At 42.9% G+C, this 23,668-nt stretch overlaps 2 non-coding genes and 1 pseudogene across 2 annotated transcripts; all 3 read right to left on the bottom strand.

Moving 5' to 3' along the window:
- Positions 1–1,585: 1,585 nt before the first annotated feature.
- On the bottom strand, positions 1,586–1,772 carry LOC142681763 (U2 spliceosomal RNA). The gene has a single exon (XR_012853635.1). It is a non-coding gene; the product is annotated as a U2 spliceosomal RNA (small nuclear RNA).
- A 6,586-nt stretch (positions 1,773–8,358) lies between these two features.
- Positions 8,359–8,548, bottom strand: LOC142681781 (U2 spliceosomal RNA). The gene has a single exon (XR_012853651.1). It is a non-coding gene; the product is annotated as a U2 spliceosomal RNA (small nuclear RNA).
- Positions 8,549–20,448: 11,900 nt separating this feature from the next.
- Positions 20,449–20,662, bottom strand: LOC142681795 (U2 spliceosomal RNA; annotated as a pseudogene).
- Between the last annotated feature and the right edge of the window lie 3,006 nt (positions 20,663–23,668).

The raw sequence follows: 23,668 nt of genomic DNA, 5'->3' as shown, positions 1-23,668 counted from the left end.
TCACCTGGATTTTCATCCATAGTGAATCTTTTATTTTTTTGGAATAGTCACGCCACCCGTTGGTGACGTAACGTCTACGCAGCCTTCCCCTTTTCGGCCGAAGCCTACACGGGGGTATGTGGATCGCAACTCGTTGCTCAGGACTAAGCCTCTCTCCCAAATAGCAGCACGGGGGTGAAGTCCAGGCGAACCTGGACGATCCCCCGAGGCCGAGAGAGAGGGTACCTGAGCACCTCCTAACCAAGACCAGGCAGCACTGACTACAAGTAATCAGAACTACACTTGATCTCAGCCAGAAGGCCGAGAAGCGATAACCCGAACGGGCCGCGCGTTGACCGAGCCTGCCCAATACTGCTGTTCACCCCTTGCAGCGATTCAGCCTACTCCTAGGCAATTCCATGGGGCCCTGCAGGCTCACACACACTCACAGCTACTAAGCGGGAGGTGAATAAAGGCCGGAGAGGAAGGAAGACAGGATTTGCTTCTTTTTGCTTGCACCACAATGCAGTGCTGAAAGAGGAGGAATCGACATAAAAACGCCTTCCTGGCAACGCCCAAATGCCCTCCTGCCGTGCAAACACTGGCAGCAGCAGCAGCAGCAGCAGCAGCAGTAAGTGCATGCCCACTGCCACCCCTTCTCCTTTCACACCTTGTATCAGCTTTAATCCAGTCCAGTGCTGCCTGCTGAGCAGCACTGACCAACACTGCCTGGGCCCAGGCTTTTATCTCTGAGGCCCCATTATGATGTCAGAAAGCTGGCTCTGGCTCCTGAGGTCTCCACTATGACACGTGCAAAGTTCCGTCTGAACTTTATATAAGACGGTGCGGCTCAGTCAGTCACTCAGTGTTGCCTGAGAGGGCAACACTGCAACAGCCGGCCCCCAGGCTGTCTTTTTTTTGCACAGCTAGTTGCCTCCAGGAGGCCACAAGAGGGAGACAAGGGACTGCAAAATGGAAAATAGGCATCCACCAACTTTACAGACAACTTGTTCTCCTTGCTCCTACAACCTCCATCCTTGCACAGTTTGTTATTCTTCCAGGTAACATAGTAACAAATCCAAATTGCTGCTCTCTTTGTAGGCAAGCAAGGGTTTGTTGCAACTGCAATTCTTACTTCTTCTTGAAATGTAGGGACCACAGTACATTCCATCACATCCATCTAGTGTACACAGGTAGGTCCATTGTGACGGGCGGGCGGGCGGGCTGGCTGCTTTAATGGCTGTTTGCTGTTCCCCTACTCCACTCCACTATTTGACTATGGTGCTGCATCAATCAGTGGCTGGCTCAGGTGCAGCTCTTTAACCTACCTAGGAGGGAGGGCGGAGAGAAGACAAGGAAGGTGAATGAGCTGTTCCAATGTGAAAGGCCGGAAACACAGAAACACAGACGACACAAAACAAGAGGTGGCAATGTATTAATTAATTGCATTTAATAAATTAGCTCATTATCACACATGACTGTACAAATGCATTGTCCAACAGGTGTTGAAATAATGGGATTAAAAGGGGAGATCCCATCCGAAAGACAAAAACAATGGCAAACACAAAAAGCACTTTTGGAATCTGATTTTAGTAAACACATAAGGAAAGGGTGCACCGGTCCTGGAAATACTGCAATACCAGGTCAATGCGTGGAGTGGACAGAGCAAGCTCTATTTCCATCTCCCTGTTCTAAAAATCCATTTAATATATGGTCCCCAGATAGGGGACGTATCAGATATTAAACTGATAAGAACAGATTTTTTGAGTTGACTACCCCAACAAAGGAGGTAACCGTTTATTTAAAATTTTTGACAAAAAAAATTATTTACACGTTTTTACATTTTTACAATAAATCAATAAATACACAGGTTTTACAGCAATGGTATAATAATAAATACAAGTTATCAGATAAAATCACATAACTTATAAAAGGGCACTTGGTGGCATCAAATTATGGAACTCCATTCACTAAAAAACCATTTTCTACATAAAACAGGAGAGAGTTTTTTATCTAAAAGAAAATACTTGTGCATCTCACTTAAGCAAATGGCTAAAACATCATCCACAGTTAAAACGTCATGTTTAAATAAAAGAATGTTTCTGGCCGCCCACAGAGCTGCTTTGACGCAGTTAGTGATCTTCCATGCCATCATTTTTCGGGTCTGTGTTGGGCATTCCAGACATCCATAAAAAACGCCATCGCTAGTAAATCTCTGTAGTCCTGTAATCTTCTGTGCCAAGGGGAGGATTCTTGACCACACCAATTGCGCGTAGTAGCACTGCCAGAAAAGGTGGTAGACTGTCTCATCATCTCTGCAACCTCCCCTTGGACACGCAGCCGAGTTGGTCAGTCCCCTTCGATGCTGGAATGCCCGGCATGGAAGACACTCGTGGGCACAACTCCAGGCCAGATCTTTCTGAGGATTAAAAAGATAATTAATATTTACCATTCTCCATATTTGTTTGCACTTTTGTTCACTAAAATTACTAATGGGGGCTACTAAAACATTTTCTTTTATCTTTTTTAAAACACTTTTACTATTTTGCACGTCTTCAATTCTCTTGCCTTTCAAGTTAAAAAGGTTCACAATTTTCTCTAAAATCTTGTACTGGTCAGGGAGGTTAAAAGCATACGGGGAGCTTAAAACCGTGGAGAACCATCCGTTCCTCCTCATAAAATACCCGGTGTTAAAACGGATAAAATATGACCAGTAGTGATCCTTAAAAGCAGCGTTGAGACATGCAGTAAAAAATTTGATTAAAAGAAAGGTCTTTATGTCAGGGAAATCCTTACCACCCATTAGTTTTGGCATCATCACCTTCTCTCTCCTGAGTTTTTCCATTTTGGAGTTCCATAAAAATGTAAAACAAGCTTTATTTATTTTTTTTAATAGAATATCAGGGGGAGGGAAAACCATACTCAAATATAATAAAATCGGTAAAATCACCATTTTGGTAATTAAAACTTTTCCCTCCATGGTCAGCTTTCTCAAATTCCACATACAAATCTTTTTATTAACTTTTTGTGCCACCAAGTCCCAACTGTTAAAACCATTGTTTAACTCATTGAAGGAGACCCCTAAAATCTGCACAGTCTCTGACACAGGGACTGGAATGTCCTGTAAAATCATATTGCCAATGTTTAAAATGTTACTTTTATTAAAATTGACTTTAAAACCAGAGGAGCAACAAAACTTATAGATCTGTCTTAAAGTTGTTTGTAGTGATAGGGTGTCCCTACACAGTACCGCGACATCATCCATGTACCCCACTACCTTTGCCTCTAGTCCCCCCCCGCCCGGCAGGGGGACTCCACGTATCTGTTTGCTTTTCCTCAAGGTGCACAGTAGAGGCTCAATTGCACAAATAAAAAGTAGTGGGGACAAGGGACACCCCTGCTTCACTCCGGAATTTAAAAGGACATCCTGTGTTTTAAAACCTTTGACTAAAATCTTGCTAGTGCAGTTGTCATAAAAGGCCTTCAGAGACTGTATAAAACCTTCCGGTATACCCATTTTCTCTAAAACCTTAAAAAGATAAAAGTGTGACACTCTGTCAAAGGCTTTCTCAAAGTCGATTGTTAAAACTGCCATTTTGCCTTTCCTCTCCTTTGTGTCATTAATAACATCTTTTAAAAGGTTCAGGTTATCCCATATGCTCCTCCCGGGTATCCCACAGACCTGGTTGGAGTGAATTATTTTGTTTACGACTGCTTTTAGTCTATTTGCACAAATTTTAGCCATTATCTTGTAGTCGCAATTTAGCAGTGTAATTGGTCTCCAGTTTTTAATGTCGGTTTTGTCCCCCTTTTTGTACAGCAGGGACACCTCCCCTTTCTTCCAGGACCCCGGGAGGGCTTTTGTTCTAAAAACTTGTGTAAAAAGAGAGTGGAGATCTTCCTTTAAAACACCGTAAAATAGAACATAAAACTCTATGGGTATACCATCAGGACCAGGGACTTTACCTGTTTTAAAACTCTTGGTAGTTTCTAAAATTTCTTGTTCTGAAATCTCCTGTAATAAAAAGTTTTGGGAGACAGGATCTAAAACAGCATCAACCTCCTTCAATGAGTCATTCATAAAAGCATTGTCAATGTTTTTAACATTAAAAAGATCCGCATAAAACCCATGTACCTTTTTTAAAATATTTTGGGTATTTGTTTCACCTTCAATATTATCCAACAGGGTATGCTTATCATTGATTTTCTTAAAAAAATACCTGGAGCAGGTCTCGTTCTCCTCAAGATGTTTTACCTTACAGCGAAAGATTATTTCCTTTCCCCTCTGCTCCAGGCACTGGGAGATCTCTTTTTTAATCTCAATGATCTCCTTGTCCACCAGCATACCCTGTTCTCTGAATTTATATTGGGTCTGCAGACGGGTATTTAAATTTGCATAAAATTTGCATTTCTCTTTTGCTTTTCTCATCCCAATCTTAATAAAAAAATCTCTTATTTTAACTTTCATTTTTTCCCACCAGGTGACGATGGGCATATTGGGATGTCTTACCCGTCTGCAGCCTTTGTAAAAGGTAATAAAATCAGCTAAAATTTGCGGATCTTCTAAAAGGGATACGTTTAATTTCCAGGCTTTTTTCGGAGTTCTTCTTTCGTTATCACATTTCACTTTAAAATACAATAACTTATGGTCAGAAAAGACGTTTGGGTTAATATCACATTTAAAAGGCAGTATTTGATAAGAGCAGAAGATAAAATCAATCCTGGAGCTGCAGGTCACGTTGCTCCAGGTAACGCCGGCCTCTTCACATAAATCCCTGTTACATTTTTTAAAAACATCGGTGAGTTTAAAATCAGTAACAATATCTTTTAAAATTGACGAGGTCTTGTCGTAGTTCCTGCTTACTGAATTAGAGAACCGGCGTTCCCCCTTTAAAATACAATTAAAATCACCCGCTAAAACAAGTGGTTCTGAATCATTAATAAAAAGGGGTAAAATCTCTAGCATTCTAGCTCTTTCATTTCTCTCAGGAGAACCATAAAAGTTTAAAAACTGCCATTTAATACCGTCTATAAAAGCTTTGACCATTAAAATTCTGCCTGGTAAAATTTCATAAAAACTGTCAATTAAAACGTTCCCTTTAAATAAAATGGCGACACCTGCGGCTTTAGATTCGTTAGACCCGGACCACACCGAAGGTCCGAGTCTCCAATCTCTTTCATATTTTTTATAGTCCATGCGATGTGGGATGCAGCATTCCTGTAGGAAAAAAACTGACGCGGTAAGAATAGAGAGGTAATCAAACAGGGCAGCTCTTCTTGTCTTAGAATGCACGCTTCTTACATTTAAGGAAAGACCACATAACTCAGCCATGAGGAAAAGGGAGAGAGACAGTCTTTATAATCTTACCCGAGGTGGCCTCAGCAGTCCTCCGCGTCGCCAGAGACCCCACTTGCACTCTCATAGCCTTCAATTTTGGAGTCCACGGAAAATATGGAGAAGGTAGGAGAGGAACTGCCATCACTTAGCTGACCCCCCGCCATACCTGAGGCACTAATCATAAATGGATCCCATATGGACTCCACGGGCAACATTTCATCTGCTGGAGCTTTTTTGGCAGCGACCTCCCCTTCGATAGGGGCAGGAATTGCGCTCCCTGACGTCTCTGGGACCTCCGTCACCTCGGAGGCAGCTGTCCGTGTATCCCCCAACTGGCTAGAAGGGGGTGGACCTTTAGTTGTCACTTTCGGGGGCACGTCCAGTGGTTTCCCTGCCTTCGCCAATGCAGGTACTTCCATCGGCACCCCCGCTGCCACCTCCGAGTACGCCCTACGTCGCTTGTGGTTCGCTGCCGCTCCGCCCGGGTCCTCTGCCTCAGGTACAGGCTGACCCAGCATCTCTTGCGGACCAGTAGGATCAGCTTCATCCGAACTACCTGTCTCCCCAGTTTCCTGGGGGGGCTTTTTCGTCCGCTGATCACTGGATCGACGCTTGTTCCGTCTTTGCTCTTTTGGGTCACCTGTTTGGGGGGGTCTGCTAGAGGTATCCATCTCATCCTGGCCTTCTCCTTGGGGTTCCTCTCCTTCTGGGGGTACGATCTGGCCTGCTGGCTGCTCGGGACGCCTCGGCCGGACCTCGGGTTGTTCCGATCTGTGGGGACAAAATGCAAAAAGGTGACCAACTCGGCTGCAATATCGACACCTTTTCCCCAGAGGGCAAGTTTTGGCCTCGTGCTCAGAGCTGCCACAGTTCCTACAGGTGCTCTCGCAGGACTCATTGGTGTGACCGTACTTTTGGCATTTCCTACAGAATGGAGGCATCCCTGAAAAGTAAAAATCTCCTGCCATATCTCCTAATTTAAAACGTGCTGGCGGCAGCATTATCCCTCCTGTAAAATTGGCATCTCTGTAGCATGTCACTAAGAATCTCCATTTAGAGGTCCAGACCCCAACCTCATTCATGACTTTGCCAATACACTTTACCGTTTTAAAATAGGGGGATAAAAAGGACATCACATCTTTTACGTCAGCAAATGGGCAGTACATCTTAATAACAATCATTTTTGTGATGTCCAAAACATGCTCATAAAAATCCACTCCGTCCAGTCTCGGGTCCTTTTTTACTGCATATGCCGCCAGCAGATCTTGGAATACTCCATTCTGTATAAATGTGATGTCATAGGTTCTTCTTCTTGGGTAGTCCTGCACTGCCAAAATCTCCCTCTTTTGGACATTGAAAATGCCAACAAGCACGGTCTCCACCACGAATTTCAAGCCACAAGTCGTCGCCTTCTCCTCCGAAAGAATAACTCGCACGGTATTCTTAATCCGGGCATACGCCGGTATGTCACCTGGATTTTCATCCATAGTGAATCTTTTATTTTTTTGGAATAGTCACGCCACCCGTTGGTGACGTAACGTCTACGCAGCCTCCCCTTTTCGGCCGAAGCCTACACGGGGGTATGTGGATCGCAACTCGTTGCTCAGGACTAAGCCTCTCTCCCAAATAGCAGCACGGGGGTGAAGTCCAGGCGAACCTGGACGATCCCCCGAGGCCGAGAGAGAGGGTACCTGAGCACCTCCTAACCAAGACCAGGCAGCACTGACTACAAGTAATCAGAACTACACTTGATCTCAGCCAGAAGGCCGAGAAGCGATAACCCGAACGGGCCGCGCGTTGACCGAGCCTGCCCAATACTGCTGTTCACCCCTTGCAGCGATTCAGCCTACTCCTAGGCAATTCCATGGGGCCCTGCAGGCTCACACACACTCACAGCTACTAAGCGGGAGGTGAATAAAGGCCGGAGAGGAAGCAAGACAGGATTTGCTTCTTTTGCTTGCACCACAATGCAGTGCTGAAAGAGGAGGAATCGACATAAAAACGCCTTCCTGGCAACGCCCAAATGCCCTCCTGCCGTGCAAACACTGGCAGCAGCAGCAGCAGCAGTAAGTGCATGCCCACTGCCACCCCTTCTCCTTTCACACCTTGTATCAGCTTTAATCCAGTCCAGTGCTGCCTGCTGAGCAGCACTGACCAACACTGCCTGGGCCCAGGCTTTTATCTCTGAGGCCCCATTATGATGTCAGAAAGCTGGCTCTGGCTCCTGAGGTCTCCACTATGACACGTGCAAAGTTCCGTCTGAACTTTATATAAGACGGTGCGGCTCAGTCAGTCACTCAGTGTTGCCTGAGAGGGCAACACTGCAACAGCCGGCCCCCAGGCTGTCTTTTTTTTGCACAGCTAGTTGCCTCCAGGAGGCCACAAGAGGGAGACAAGGGACTGCAAAATGGAAAATAGGCATCCACCAACTTTACAGACAACTTGTTCTCCTTGCTCCTACAACCTCCATCCTTGCACAGTTTGTTATTCTTCCAGGTAACATAGTAACAAATCCAAATTGCTGCTCTCTTTGTAGGCAAGCAAGGGTTTGTTGCAACTGCAATTCTTACTTCTTCTTGAAATGTAGGGACCACAGTACATTCCATCACATCCATCTAGTGTACACAGGTAGGTCCATTGTGACGGGCGGGCGGGCGGGCTGGCTGCTTTAATGGCTGTTTGCTGTTCCCCTACTCCACTCCACTATTTGACTATGGTGCTGCATCAATCAGTGGCTGGCTCAGGTGCAGCTCTTTAACCTACCTAGGAGGGAGGGCGGAGAGAAGACAAGGAAGGTGAATGAGCTGTTCCAATGTGAAATGCCGGAAACACAGAAACACAGACGACACAAAACAAGAGGTGGCAATGTATTAATTAATTGCATTTAATAAATTAGCTCATTATCACACATGACTGTACAAATGCATTGTCCAACAGGTGTTGAAATAATGGGATTAAAAGGGGAGATCCCATCCGAAAGACAAAAACAATGGCAAACACAAAAAGCACTTTTGGAATCTGATTTTAGTAAACACATAAGGAAAGGGTGCACCGGTCCTGGAAATACTGCAATACCAGGTCAATGCGTGGAGTGGACAGAGCAAGCTCTATTTCCATCTCCCTGTTCTAAAAATCCATTTAATATATGGTCCCCAGATAGGGGACGTATCAGATATTAAACTGATAAGAACAGATTTTTTTTTGAGTTGACTACCCCAACAAAGGAGGTAACCGTTTATTTAAAATTTTCGACAAAGAAAGGATTTACAAGTTTTTACATTTTTACAATAAATCAATAAATACACAGGGTTTACAACAATGGTATAATAATAAATACAAGTTATCAGATAAAATCACATAACTTATAAAAGGGCACTTGGTGGCATCAAATTATGGAACTCCATTCACTAAAAAACCATTTTCTACATAAAACAGGAGAGAGTTTTTTATCTAAAAGAAAATACTTGTGCATCTCACTTAAACAAATGGCTAAAACATCATCCACAGTTAAAACGTCATGTTTAAATAAAAGGATGTTTCTGGCCGCCCACAGAGCTGCTTTGACGCAGTTAGTGATCTTCCATGCCATCATTTTTCGGGTCTGTGTTGGGCATTCCAGACATCCATAAAAAACGCCATCGCTAGTAAATCTCTGTAGTCCTGTAATCTTCTGTGCCAAGGGGAGGATTCTTGACCACACCAATTGCGCGTAGTAGCACTGCCAGAAAAGGTGGTAGACTGTCTCATCATCTCTGCAACCTCCCCTTGGACACGCAGCCGAGTTGGTCAGTCCCCTTCGATGCTGGAATGCCCGGCATGGAAGACACTCGTGGGCACAACTCCAGGCCAGATCTTTCTGAGGATTAAAAAGATAATTAATATTTACCATTCTCCATATTTGTTTGCACTTTTGTTCACTAAAATTACTAATGGGGGCTACTAAAACATTTTCTTTTATCTTTTTTAAAACACTTTTACTATTTTGCACATCTTCAATTTTCTTGCCTTTCAAGTTAAAAAGGTTCACAATTTTCTCTAAAATCTTGTACTGGTCAGGGAGGTTAAAAGCATACGGGGAGCTTAAAACCGTGGAGAACCATCCGTTCCTCCTCATAAAATACCCGGTGTTAAAACGGATAAAATATGACCAGTAGTGATCCTTAAAAGCAGCGTTAAGACATGCAGTAAAAAATTTGATTAAAAGAAAGGTCTTTATGTCAGGGAAATCCTTACCACCCATTAGTTTTGGCATCATCACCTTCTCTCTCCTGAGTTTTTCCATTTTGGAGTTCCATAAAAATGTAAAACAAGCTTTATTTATTTTTTTTAATAAAATATCAGGGGGAGGGAAAACCATACTCAAATATAATAAAATCGGTAAAATCACCATTTTGGTAATTAAAACTTTTCCCTCCATGGTCAGCTTTCTCAAATTCCACATACAAATCTTTTTATTAACTTTTTGTGCCACCAAGTCCCAACTGTTAAAACCATTGTTTAACTCATTGAAGGAGACCCCTAAAATCTGCACAGTCTCTGACACAGGGACTGGAATGTCCTGTAAAATCATATTGCCAATGTTTAAAATGTTACTTTTATTAAAATTGACTTTAAAACCGGAGGAGCAACAAAACTTATAGATCTGTCTTAAAGTTGTTTGTAGTGATAGGGTGTCCCTACACAGTACCGCGACATCATCCATGTACCCCACTACCTTTGCCTCTAGTCCCCCCCCGCCCGGCAGGGGGACTCCACGTATCTGTTTGCTTTTCCTCAAGGTGCACAGTAGAGGCTCAATTGCACAAATAAAAAGTAGTGGGGACAAGGGACACCCCTGCTTCACTCCGGAATTTAAAAGGACATCCTGTGTTTTAAAACCTTTGACTAAAATCTTGCTAGTGCAGTTGTCATAAAAGGCCTTCAGAGACTGTATAAAACCTTCCGGTATACCCATTTTCTCTAAAACCTTAAAAAGATAAAAGTGTGACACTCTGTCAAAGGCTTTCTCAAAGTCGATTGTTAAAACTGCCATTTTGCCTTTCCTCTCCTTTGTGTCATTAATAACATCTTTTAAAAGGTTCAGGTTATCCCATATGCTCCTCCCGGGTATCCCACAGACCTGGTTGGAGTGAATTATTTTGTTTACGACTGCTTTTAGTCTATTTGCACAAATCTTAGCCATTATCTTGTAGTCGCAATTTAGCAGTGTAATTGGTCTCCAGTTTTTAATGTCGGTTTTGTCCCCCTTTTTGTACAGCAGGGACACCTCACCTTTCTTCCAGGACCCCGGGAGGGCTTTTGTTCTAAAAACTTGTGTAAAAAGAGAGTGGAGATCTTCCTTTAAAACACCGTAAAATAGAACATAAAACTCTATGGGTATACCATCAGGACCAGGGACTTTACCTGTTTTAAAACTCTTGGTAGTTTCTAAAATTTCTTGTTCTGAAATCTCCTGTAATAAAAAGTTTTGGGAGACAGGATCTAAAACAGCATCAACCTCCTTCAATGAGTCATTCATAAAAGCATTGTCAATGTTTTTAACATTAAAAAGATCCGCATAAAACCCATGTACCTTTTTTAAAATATTTTGGGTATTTGTTTCACCTTCAATATTATCCAACAGGGTATGCTTATCATTGATTTTCTTAAAAAAGTACCTGGAGCAGGTCTCGTTCTCCTCAAGATGTTTTACCTTACAGCGAAATATTATTTCTTTTCCCCTCTGCTCCAGGCACTGGGAGATCTCTTTTTTAATCTCAATGATCTCCTTGTCCACCAGCATACCCTGTTCTCTGAATTTATATTGGGTCTGCAGACGGGTATTTAAATTTGCATAAAATTTGCATTTCTCTTTTGCTTTTCTCATCCCAATCTTAATAAAAAAATCTCTTATTTTAACTTTCATTTTTTCCCACCAGGTGACGATGGGCATATTGGGATGTCTTACCCGTCTGCAGCCTTTGTAAAAGGTAATAAAATCAGCTAAAATTTGCGGATCTTCTAAAAGGGATACGTTTAATTTCCAGGCTTTTTTCGGAGTTCTTCTTTGGTTATCACATTTCACTTTAAAATACAATAACTTATGGTCAGAAAAGACGTTTGAGTTAATATCACATTTAAAAGGCAGTATTTGATAAGAGCAGAAGATAAAATCTATCCTGGAGCTGCAGGTCACGTTGCTCCAGGTAACGCCGGCCTCTTCACATAAATCCCTGTTACATTTTTTAAAAACATCGGTGAGTTTAAAATCAGTAACAATATCTTTTAAAATTGACGAGGTCTTGTCATAGTTCCTGCTTACTGAATTAGAGAACCGGCGTTCCCCCTTTAAAATACAATTAAAATCACCCGCTAAAACAAGTGGTTCTGAATCATTAATAAAAAGGGGTAAAATCTCTAGCATTCTAGCTCTTTCATTTCTCTCAGGAGAACCATAAAAGTTTAAAAACTGCCATTTAATACCGTCTATAAAAGCTTTGACCATTAAAATTCTGCCTGGTAAAATTTCATAAAAACTGTCAATTAAAACGTTCCCTTTAAATAAAATGGCGACACCTGCGGCTTTAGATTCGTTAGACCCGGACCACACCGAAGGTCCGAGTCTCCAATCTCTTTCATATTTTTTATAGTCCATGCGATGTGGGATGCAGCATTCCTGTAGGAAAAAAACTGACGCGGTAAGAATAGAGAGGTAATCAAACAGGGCAGCTCTTCTTGTCTTAGAATGCACGCTTCTTACATTTAAGGAAAGACCACATAACTCAGCCATGAGGAAAAGGGAGAGAGACAGTCTTTATAATCTTACCCGAGGTGGCCTCAGCAGTCCTCCGCATCGCCAGAGACCCCACTGGGACTCTCATAGCCTTCGATTCTGGAGTCCACGGAAAAAATGGAGAAGGTAGGAGAGGAACTCCCATCACTTAGCTGACCCCCTGCCAAACCTGAGGCACTGATCATGAATGGATCCCATACGGACTCCACGGGCAATATTTCGTCTGCAGGAGCTTTTTTGGCAGCGACCTCCCCTTCGATAGGGGCAGGAATTGCGCTCCCTGACGTCTCTGGGACCTCCGTCACCTCGGAGGCAGCTGTCCGTGTATCCCCCAACTGGTTAGAAGGGGGTGGACCTTTAGTTGTCACTTTCGGGGGCACGTCCAGTGGTTTCCCTGCCTTCGCCAATGCAGGTACTTCCATCGGCACCCCCGCTGCCACCTCCGAGTACGCCCTACGTCGCTTGTGTGTCGCTGCCGCTCCGCCCGGGTCCTCTGCCTCAGGTACAGGCTGACCCAGCATCTCTTGCGGACCAGTAGGATCAGCTTCATCCGAACTACCCGTCTCCCCAGTTTCCTGGGGGGGCTTTTTCGTCCGCTGATCACTGGATCGACGCTTGTTCCGTCTCTGCTCTTTTGGGTCACCTGTTTGGGGGGGTCTGCTAGAGGTATCCATCTCGTCCTGGCCTTCTCCTTGGGGTTCCTCTCCTTCTGGGGGTACGATCTGGCCTGCTGGCTGCTCGGGACGCCTCGGCCGGACCTCGGGTTGTTCCGATCTGTGGGGACAAAATGCAAAAAGGTGACCAACTCGGCTGCAATATCGACACCTTTTCCCCAGAGGGCAAGTTTTGGCCTCGTGCTCAGAGCTGCCACAGTTCCTACAGGTGCTCTCGCAGGACTCATTGGTGTGACCGTACTTTTGGCATTTCCTACAGAATGGAGGCATCCCTGAAAAATAAAAGTCTCCTGCCATATCTCCTAATTTAAAACGTGCTGGCGGCAGCATTATCCCTCCTGTAAAATTGGCATCTCTGTAGCATGTCACTAGAAATCTCCATTTAGAGGTCCAGACCCCAACCTCATTCATCACTTTGCCAATACACTTAACTGTTTTAAAATAGGGGGATAAAAAGGACATCACATCTTTTACGTCAGCAAATGGGCAGTACATTTTAATAACAATCATTTTTGTGATGTCCAAAACATGCTCGTAAAAATCCACTCCGTCCAGTCTCGGGTCCTTTTTTACTGCATATGCCGCCAGCAGATCTTGGAATACTCCATTCTGTATAAATGTGATATCATAGGTTCTTCTTCTTGGGTAGTCCTGCACTGCCAAAATCTCCCTCTTTTGGACATTGAAAATGCCAACAAGCACGGTCTCCACCACGAATTTCAAGCCACAAGTCGTCGCCTTCTCCTCCGAAAGAATAACTCGCACAGTATTCTTAATCCGGGCATACGCCGGTATGTCACCTGGATTTTCATCCATAGTGAATCTTTTATTTTTTTGGAATAGTCACGCCACCCGTTGGTGACGTAACGTCTACGCAGCCTTCCCCTTTTCGGCCGAAGCCTACACGGGGGTATGTGGATCGCAACTCGTTGCTCAGGACTAAGCCTCTCTCCCAAATAGCAGCACGGGGGTGAAGTCCAGGCGAACCTGGACGATCCCCCGAGGCCGAGAGAGAGGGTACCTGAGCACCTCCTAACCAAGACCAGGCAGCACTGACTACAAGTAATCAGATAAGTTGACTACCCCAACAAAGGAGGTAATCGTTTTATTTAAAAATTATTTCAACGTTTTACAATAAATAAATACTTTTTACAATAAGATGACACAAATTTTACAATAGTTCATACAAAAATACAAATTGTCAGATAAAACCCAAACAATTTTTAAAAGGGCACTTGGTGGCATCAAATTATGGAACTCCATTCACTTAAAAACCATTTCCTACATAAAACAGGAGAGAGTTTCCTGTCTAAAAGATAATATTTATGCATTTCGCTAAAACAAATTCCTAAAACATCATTCACAGATAAGACTTCATGTTTCAGTAATAAAATATTTCTGGCCGCCCACAGAGCTGATTTAACGCAGTTAGTGATCTTCCATGCCATCATTTTCTGCGTCCTTGTTGGGCATTCCAGACATCCATAAAAAACGCCGTCACTTGTGAGTCTCTTTAGTCCAGTTATCTTCTTCATTAAGGGGAGGATTTTTGTCCAAACTTGTTGTGTAAAAAAACAGTTCCAGAAAAGATGATAGACTGTCTCATCGTCATGACATCCTCCCCTTGGACACGCAGCCGAGTTGGTCAGTCCCCTCCGATGCTGGAATGCCCGGCATGGAAGACACTCGTGGGCGCAGCTCCAGGCCAGATCTTTCTGTGAATTAAAAATAAAATTAGCATTGACCATGCTCCAGATGTTCTTACATTTGTTTTCGCTAAAATGTCTAATAGGGGCAACTAAAACATTCTCTTTAATAGTTTTTAAAATATATTTATCATTTTTCACGTCTGCTAAAACTTTTCCTTTCAGGTTAAAAAGGTTCACAATTTTTTCTAAAATCTTGTACTGGTCAGGAAGGTTAAAAGCATATGGCGAGCTTAAAACTGTGGAAAACCATTTATTCCGTCTCATAAAAAATCCAGTGTAAAAACGAATAAAATATGACCAGTAGTGATCCTTAAAAACAGCGTTAAGACATGAGGTAAAAAACTTGATTAAGAGAAAGGCCTTAATATCTGGAAAATCCTTACCACCCATTAGCTTTGGTAAAATCACCTTCTCTCTCCTGAGCTTTTCCATTTTGGAGTTCCATAAAAACGTAAAACATGCTTTATTAATCTTTTTTAGTAAAATATCAGGGGGAGGGAATACCATGCTTAAATACAATAAAATCGGTAAAATCACCATTTTGGTAATTAAAACTTTTCCCTCCATTGTTAATTTCCTTACATTCCACATGCAAATTTTCTTATTTACCTTTTGTGCCACCAAGTCCCAACTGATAAAACCATTGTTTAACTCATTGAAGGAGACACCTAAAATCTGTACAGACTCCGACACAGGGACTGGAATGTCCTGTAAAATCATATTGCCAATATTTAAAATATTACTTTTATTAAAATTGACTTTAAAACCGGAGGAGCAACAAAATTGATAAATTTGTCTAAAGGACTTCTGTAGTGATAGGGTGTCCCTACATAGTACCGCCACATCATCCATGTACCCCACTACTTTCGCCTCTAGTCCCCCCCCGCCCGGCAGGGGGACTCCGCATATCTGCTTGTCTTTTCTTAGTCTGCAGAGTAGAGGCTCGATCGCACATATAAAAAGTAGTGGGGACAAGGGACACCCCTGCTTCACTCCGGAGTTTAAAAGGACATCCTGTGTCTTAAAACCCTTTACTAAAATCTTGCTCGTGCAATTCTCATAAAAGGCCTTCAGAGACTGTATAAAACCTTCTGGTATACCCATCTTTTCTAAAACCTTAAAAAGATAAAAATGTGACACTCTATCAAAGGCTTTTTCAAAGTCAATGGATAAAATCGCCAATTTTCCTTTTCTCTCTTTTGTGTCATTGATCACATCCTTTAAAAGGTTCAAGTTGTCCCATATTCTCCTCCCGGGTATCCCGCACACCTGGTTTGAATGTATAATTTGGCCTATCACTGCTTTCAATCTGTTTGCGCTTATTTTCGCCATGATTTTATAATCGCAATTCAGCAAAGTGATAGGCCTCCAGTTTTTTATATCAGTTTTGTCCCCCTTTTTATGTATTAGGGACACTTCGCCTTTCTTCCAGGACCCCGGGAGGGATTTTGATCTAAAAACTTGTGTAAAAAGGGAGTAGAGATCCTCCTTTAAAACACCGTAAAATGTGACATAAAACTCTATGGGTATACCATCAGGACCAGGGACTTTACCTGTTTTAAAACTTTTGATGGTATCTAAAATCTCCTGTTCTGAGATCTCCTGCAATAAAAAATCTTGTGAAACAGGATCTAAAACAGTGTCAACCTCCTTCAATGAGTCATTCATAAAATCAATATTAATATTTTTAATATTAAAAAGATCCGCATAAAAACCATGCACCTTTTTTAAAATATTCTGTGTGTCTGTCTCACCATCAATATTTTCTAACAGGGTATGCTTATCGTTGATTTTCTTAAAAAAGTACCTGGAGCAGGTCTCATTTTCCTCGAGGTGTTTTATTTTGGAACGGAAGACAATTTCCTTACCTCTCTGCTCCAGGCACTGGGAGATCTCCTTCCTAATTTCCATAATCTCCTTCTCCACCTGCATACCCTGTTCTCTGAATTTGTATTGGGTCTGCAGACGGGTATTCAAATTAGCATAAAATTCATGTTTTTCTCTTGCTTTCATCCTCCCAATTTTAATAAAATAGTCTCTAATTTTTATTTTCATCTTCTCCCACCAAGAGACTATGGGCATGTTAGGATGTCTTACCCGTCTGCAGCCTTTATAAAAGGTGATAAAATCAGATAAAATTTGCGGATCTTCTAAAAGGGAAACGTTCATTTTCCAGGTCTTTTTACCGGTATTTTTGTGATTATTAACTTTAAAATACAATAATTTATGATCTGAAAACACATTAGAATTTATATCACATTTAAAAGGCAGTACTTGATAAGAGCAGAATATAAAATCGATCCTGGAGCTACAATTCACGCTGCTCCAGGTGACGCCGGCCTCTTCAGATAAGCCACTATTGCATTTTTTAAAAACATCAGTAAGTCTAAAATCGGCCACAATATTTTTTAATAATGTAGAGGTTTTATCGTAGTTTCTACTTACTGAGTTAGAGAACCGGCGTTCCCCCTTTAAAATACAATTAAAATCACCTGCTAAAACTAGTGGCTCTGAATCGTTAATAAAAAGGGGTAAAATTCCTAGCATTCTAGCTCTTTCGTTTTTGTCCGTAGACCCATAGAAATTTAAAAACTGCCATCTAATACCGTTTATAAAAGCTTTAACCATTAAAAGTCTGCCTGGTAAAATTTCATAAAAACTGTCAATTAAAACGTTCCCTTTGAATAAAATAGCGACACCTGCGGCTCTAGATTCGTTAGACCCGGACCACACTGAAGGTCCGAGTCTCCAGTCTTCCTTGTATTTTTTATAGTTCATGCGATGTGGGATGCAGCATTCCTGTAGGAAAAAAACAGTGGCGGTAAAAGCAGATAGATAATTAAAAAGGGCAGCTCTTCTCGTTTGTGAATGCACGCTTCTCACGTTCAAAGAAAGACCAGATAACTCAGCCATGAGGAAAAGGGAGAGACAGTCTTTATAATCTTACCCGAGGTGGCCTTAGCAGTCCTCAGCGTCGCCAGAAACCCCACTGGGACTCTCATATCCTTCTGCTTTTGAGTCTACCGAAAATATGGAGAAGGTAGGAGAGGAACTCCCATCACTCAGCTGACCCCCCGCCATACCTGAGGCACTTATTGTAAAGGGGTCCCATATGGACCCTACGGGCATAATCTCGTATTCTGGAGCATTTTGAGCAGCGTCCTCCCCATCTATAGGGGCAGGAATCCCGCATCCTGACGTTTCAGGGACTTCCCTCACCTCGGAGGCAGCTGTTCCTGCTTCCCCCAACTGGCTAGAAGGGGGGGGAACTTCAGCTGGTGCTTTCGGGGGCAAATCAACTGGTTTCCCTGCCCTTGCCTTGGCAGGTACTTCCATCGGCACCCCCGCTGCCACCTCCGAGTATGCCCTACGCCTTTTCGTTCGCGCTGCAGCTCCGCCCGCTCCGCCCGGGTCCTCTGCCTCAGGTACAGGCAGACCCAGCATCTCTTGCGGTCCAGGCGGATCAGCTTCATCCGAACTACCCATCTCCTCAGTTTCCTGAGGGGGCTTTTTCGTCCGCTGATCACTGGCTCTTCGCTTCTGCCGCCTCTGCTCTTTGGGGTCACCTGTTTGGGGGGGTCTGCTGGAGGTATCCATCTCATCATTCACATCTCCTTGGGGTTCCTCTCCTTGTGGGGCCGTGGTCTGGCCTGCTGGCTGCTTTGGACGCCTCGGCCGGGCCTCGGGTTGTTCCGACTCTTGTAATCTGTGGGGACAAGTAGCAAAAAGATGACCAACTCGGCTGCAAAATCGACACCTTTTCCCCAGAGGGCAAGTTTTGGCCTCGTGCTCAGAGCTGCCGCAGTTCCTACAGGTGCTATCGCATAACTCATTGGTGTGACCGTACTTTTGACATTTTCTACAGAATGGAGGCATTCCTGAAAAATAAAAGTCTCCTGCCATATCTCCTAATTTAAAACGTGCTGGCGGCAACATTATCCCTCCTGTAAAACTGGCATCTTTAAAACAAGTGACTAGGAATCTCCACTTGGAGGTCCATACTCCGACCTCATTCATCACTTTGCCAATACATTTTATGGTTTTAAAATAGGGGGATAAGAAGGACATCACATCTTTTACATCGGCGAAAGGGCAGTACATCTTAATTACAATCATTTTAGTGATGTCCAACACATGCTCATAAAAATTAACACCGTCCAGTCTCGGGTCAGTTTTTACCAAATATGCCGCCAGCAGATCTCGGAATACTCCATTCTGTACAAATGTGATGTCGTAAGTTCTTCTCCTCGGATAATCCTGTACCGCCAAAATCTCTCTCTTCTGGATGTTGAAAATGTCAACAAGCACGGTCTCCACCACGAACTTCAAGCCGCAGGTCGTCGCTTTATCCTCCGATAGGATAATTCTGATGGTATTTTTAATCCGGGCATACGCCGGTATATCACCTGGATCCGTATCCATGGTGATTTGTGGGAAGGTAGTTGCGCCACCCGTCGGTAACGCAACGTCTACGCAACTCCCCTTTTCGGCCGAAGCCTACACGGGGGTATGTGGATCGCAACCCGTTGCTCAGGACTAAGCCTCTCTCCCAAATAGCAGCACGGGGGTGAAGTCCAGGCGAACCTGGACGATCCCCCGAGGCCGAGAGAGAGGGTACCTGAGCACCTCCTAACCAAGACCAGGCAGCACTGACTACAAGTAATCAGAACTACACTTGATCTCAGCCAGAAGGCCGAGAAGCGATAACCCGAACGGGCCGCGCGTTGACCGAGCCTGCCCAATACTGCTGTTCACCCCTTGCAGCGATTCAGCCTACTCCTAGGCAATTCCATGGGGCCCTGCAGGCTCACACACACTCACAGCTACTAAGCGGGAGGTGAATAAAGGCCGGAGAGGAAGCAAGACAGGATTTGCTTCTTTTGCTTGCACCACAATGCAGTGCTGAAAGAGGAGGAATCGACATAAAAACGCCTTCCTGGCAACGCCCAAATGCCCTCCTGCCGTGCAAACACTGGCAGCAGCAGCAGCAGCAGCAGCAGTAAGTGCATGCCCACTGCCACCCCTTCTCCTTTCACACCTTGTATCAGCTTTAATCCAGTCCAGTGCTGCCTGCTGAGCAGCACTGACCAACACTGCCTGGGCCCAGGCTTTTATCTCTGAGGCCCCATTATGATGTCAGAAAGCTGGCTCTGGCTCCTGAGGTCTCCACTATGACACGTGCAAAGTTCCGTCTGAACTTTATATAAGACGGTGCGGCTCAGTCAGTCACTCAGTGTTGCCTGAGAGGGCAACACTGCAACAGCCGGCCCCCAGGCTGTCTTTTTTTTGCACAGCTAGTTGCCTCCAGGAGGCCACAAGAGGGAGACAAGGGACTGCAAAATGGAGAAAATAGGCATCCACCAACTTTACAGACAACTTGTTCTCCTTGCTCCTACAACCTCCATCCTTGCACAGTTTGTTATTCTTCCAGGTAACATAGTAACAAATCCAAATTGCTGCTCTCTTTGTAGGCAAGCAAGGGTTTGTTGCAACTGCAATTCTTACTTCTTCTTGAAATGTAGGGACCACAGTACATTCCATCACATCCATCTAGTGTACACAGGTAGGTCCATTGTGACGGGCGGGCGGGCGGGCTGGCTGCTTTAATGGCTGTTTGCTGTTCCCCTACTCCACTCCACTATTTGACTATGGTGCTGCATCAATCAGTGGCTGGCTCAGGTGCAGCTCTTTAACCTACCTAGGAGGGAGGGCGGAGAGAAGACAAGGAAGGTGAATGAGCTGTTCCAATGTGAAATGCCGGAAACACAGAAACACAGACGACACAAAACAAGAGGTGGCAATGTATTAATTAATTGCATTTAATAAATTAGCTCATTATCACACATGACTGTACAAATGCATTGTCCAACAGGTGTTGAAATAATGGGATTAAAAGGGGAGATCCCATCCGAAAGACAAAAACAATGGCAAACACAAAAAGCACTTTTGGAATCTGATTTTAGTAAACACATAAGGAAAGGGTGCACCGGTCCTGGAAATACTGCAATACCAGGTCAATGCGTGGAGTGGACAGAGCAAGCTCTATTTCCATCTCCCTGTTCTAAAAATCCATTTAATATATGGTCCCCAGATAGGGGACGTATCAGATATTAAACTGATAAGAACAGATTTTTTTTTTAAGTTGGCTACCCCTTTTCAGGGGTGTCAATGATTTATTTCATAAAAAAATACAGTTTACAATAAAACCAACTTTTGTACAAATGAATAACAATAAAATCAATATTTCATTGCATTACATTACATAAAAGGGACATGGTGGCAAATCTTTATATGTTGGAGTTCCATTCTTTCACAAACCATTTATTTGGAAGGGTGGCATTTCTTTTTTTGTCTAATAAATAATAAATGTACATTTCGCTAAAACAAAGACCTAAAACATCATCAGTAGATAAAACATCGTGCTTAAAAATCAGGATGTTCCTGGCCTTCCATAGAGCTTCTTTGGCGCAATTCATCGTCTTCCACGCTATTATCTTTTGGCTCGCGGTTGGGCATCCAAATAGTCCATATAAAATATCTTCATAATTCAAGTCTTTCAGGTCTGCCATCTTTGCCAAAAGAGGGAATATTTTTTTCCAAAATTCCTTCGCAAAATCACACGTCCAAAAAATGTGTCGAACCGTTTCCTCGGCCTGGCAGCCTTCCCTCGGGCAGACGGCAGACCTCGCGAACCTCCTTCTGTATTGGAATGCCCGGCATGGAAGACATTGATGAATGCAGCTCCAGGCCAGGTCCATCTGTGTATTAAAAAGATAAAACACATTAATAATTTTGAAGATAAAAGCACTTCGTTCCTCATTAAAATTCTCAATCCTGCTGACCGTCTCACTTTCTCTTAGATCTTTAATTAACTTTTTACTATTTTTCAGCTCATTTACATTTTTTCCCTTCAGGTTGAATAAGGTCACTATCTTTTCTAAAATCACATAGTTTATTGAGAGTTTAAAAGCGTAAGGTGAGGATAAAACAATGTTGAACCACCCAAACCTTCGCATTAAAAACCCTGTATTAAAACGTAAAAAATAGGACCAATAATGTTCTTTAAAAAGGGAATTAAAACAGAAACTGAAGAACTTGATTAAAAGAAACCTGTTAAAATTCGGAAAATCTTTGCCACCCTTCGGTTTGGATTTCATCACAATCTCTCTTTTTAGTTTCTCCATTCTGGAACTCCAAAAGAAGGTAAAACATGCTTTAGTAATTTTTTGCAATAAAACCGTGGGGGGAGGGAAAACCATACTTAGATATAAAAGCAGGGGTAAAATGACCATTTTAATAATTAAAACTTTTCCCTCCATGGTAAGTTTTCTCATGTTCCACATACATATTTTTTGATTTACCTTCTGCGCCACCATGTCCCAACTGATAAAACCATTATCGCACTCACTGAAGGAGACACCTAAAATTGTAATATTATCTGACACAGGGACGGGTATGTCTCTAAAAGCCATGCTTCCTATATTTAAAATATTACTTTTGTCGAAGTTCACCTTAAAACCGGAAGCACAGCAATAAAACTCAATTTGTCTGAGGGTTCTCTGAAGCGACAGGGTGTCCCTGCAAAAAACCGCTACATCGTCCATGTACCCCACTGCTTTAGCCTCTACGCCGCCACCCCCGGGCAGGGGGACTCCACGTATTAACTTATCGCGGCGAATTGTACACAGTAGAGGCTCTAATGCGCAAATAAAAAGCAGTGGGGACAAGGGACACCCCTGCTTCACCCCTGAGTTTAAAATCACGTCCTGTGTCTTAAAACCATTCACTAAAATTTTGCTTGTGCAATCTTTATAAAAGGCTTTAAGTGATAATAAAAATCCTTCAGGTATACCCATACGCTCTAAAACCTTAAAAAGATAAAAATGAGAGACACGGTCGAACGCCTTCTCGAAGTCTATAGATAAAATGGCTAATTTACCTCTTCTAGACCTCGTGTCCTCAATTACGTCTTTTATCAGGTTAAGATTATCCCAGATGCTGCGGCCTGGCACCCCACACACCTGGTTAGAGTGTACAATGTGGGGTATTATGGCTTTTAATCTATTTGCGCACACTTTTGCCATTATTTTATAGTCGCTATTCAGAAGGGTTATTGGTCTCCAGTTCTTCAAAACTGCGATGTCACCTTTCTTATGTAGCAGGGAGACCTCACCCTTCCGCCAGGACTTAGGCAGCATCTTGGAATTAAAAACTTCATAAAAAAGGCTAAAAAGATCCTCTTTTAAAGTGTCATAAAATTTGACATAAAACTCACTGGGTATACCGTCCGGTCCGGGAACTTTTCCGGCTTTAAAACTCTTTACCGTTTCTAAAACCTCCTGCTCCGTCAGCTCCTGTAATAAAAAATTCTGGGAAACAGGGTCTAAAACAGTAGTAATCTCCTTCAGTGAGTCACGCATAAAATTATGATCCACAGTTTTAACACTAAAAAGGTCAGCATAAAACTCATGAACTTTACTTAAAATACCCTGTACATCTGACACACCTTCAATATTTTTAATAATAGCCTTTTTATTGTTAATTTTTTTAAAAAAGTACCTGGAGCAGGTCTCATTCTCCTCCACATGCTGAATTTTGGAACGGAAAATGATTTCTTTGCCTTTCTGCTCCAGGCACTGGGCTATTTCTTTTTTTAAATTAGTGATGTCAGTTTTAACGTCAATTTCATTATCTCTCATCTTGTACAGGGTCTGCAGACGGGTGCTGAGAATTTTAAAAAAAGCATGTTTTTCTCTGGCTTTCGCCACGCTCTTTTTAATAAAAAATTCCTTTATTCTTTTTTTCATTTTCTCCCACCATGCACTGATGGGAGTACGCATGTCTCTCCCCCGCCTGCATTTTTGGTAAAATTCAATAAAATCAGTAAAAACCTGTGGATCATCTAAAAGGGAAACATTTAACTTCCAGGACTTCTTACACACCGGTTTATTAAAATCACGCTTTACATAAAATGATAAAAGCTTGTGATCTGAAAAAACATTAGTTAAAACTTCACAATTAAAAGGCAGTACATTCTCATTACAAAAAATAAAATCTATCCTGGAGCTACAGGTGGCGTTGCTCCAGGTAACGCCGGCTTCCTCTGGGCTGCTCCTATTACATTCTTTGTACACATCAGTTAATTTAAAATCATTTACAATATCTTTGAGCAGTCCAGAGGTCTTATCGTAATTCC

This window comes from Rhinoderma darwinii (genome assembly GCF_050947455.1).
Source record: "Rhinoderma darwinii isolate aRhiDar2 chromosome 2 unlocalized genomic scaffold, aRhiDar2.hap1 SUPER_2_unloc_6, whole genome shotgun sequence".
In the NCBI taxonomy this organism is placed as follows: domain Eukaryota; kingdom Metazoa; phylum Chordata; class Amphibia; order Anura; family Rhinodermatidae; genus Rhinoderma; species Rhinoderma darwinii.
This window is presented reverse-complemented; position numbering and strand designations above follow the sequence as displayed.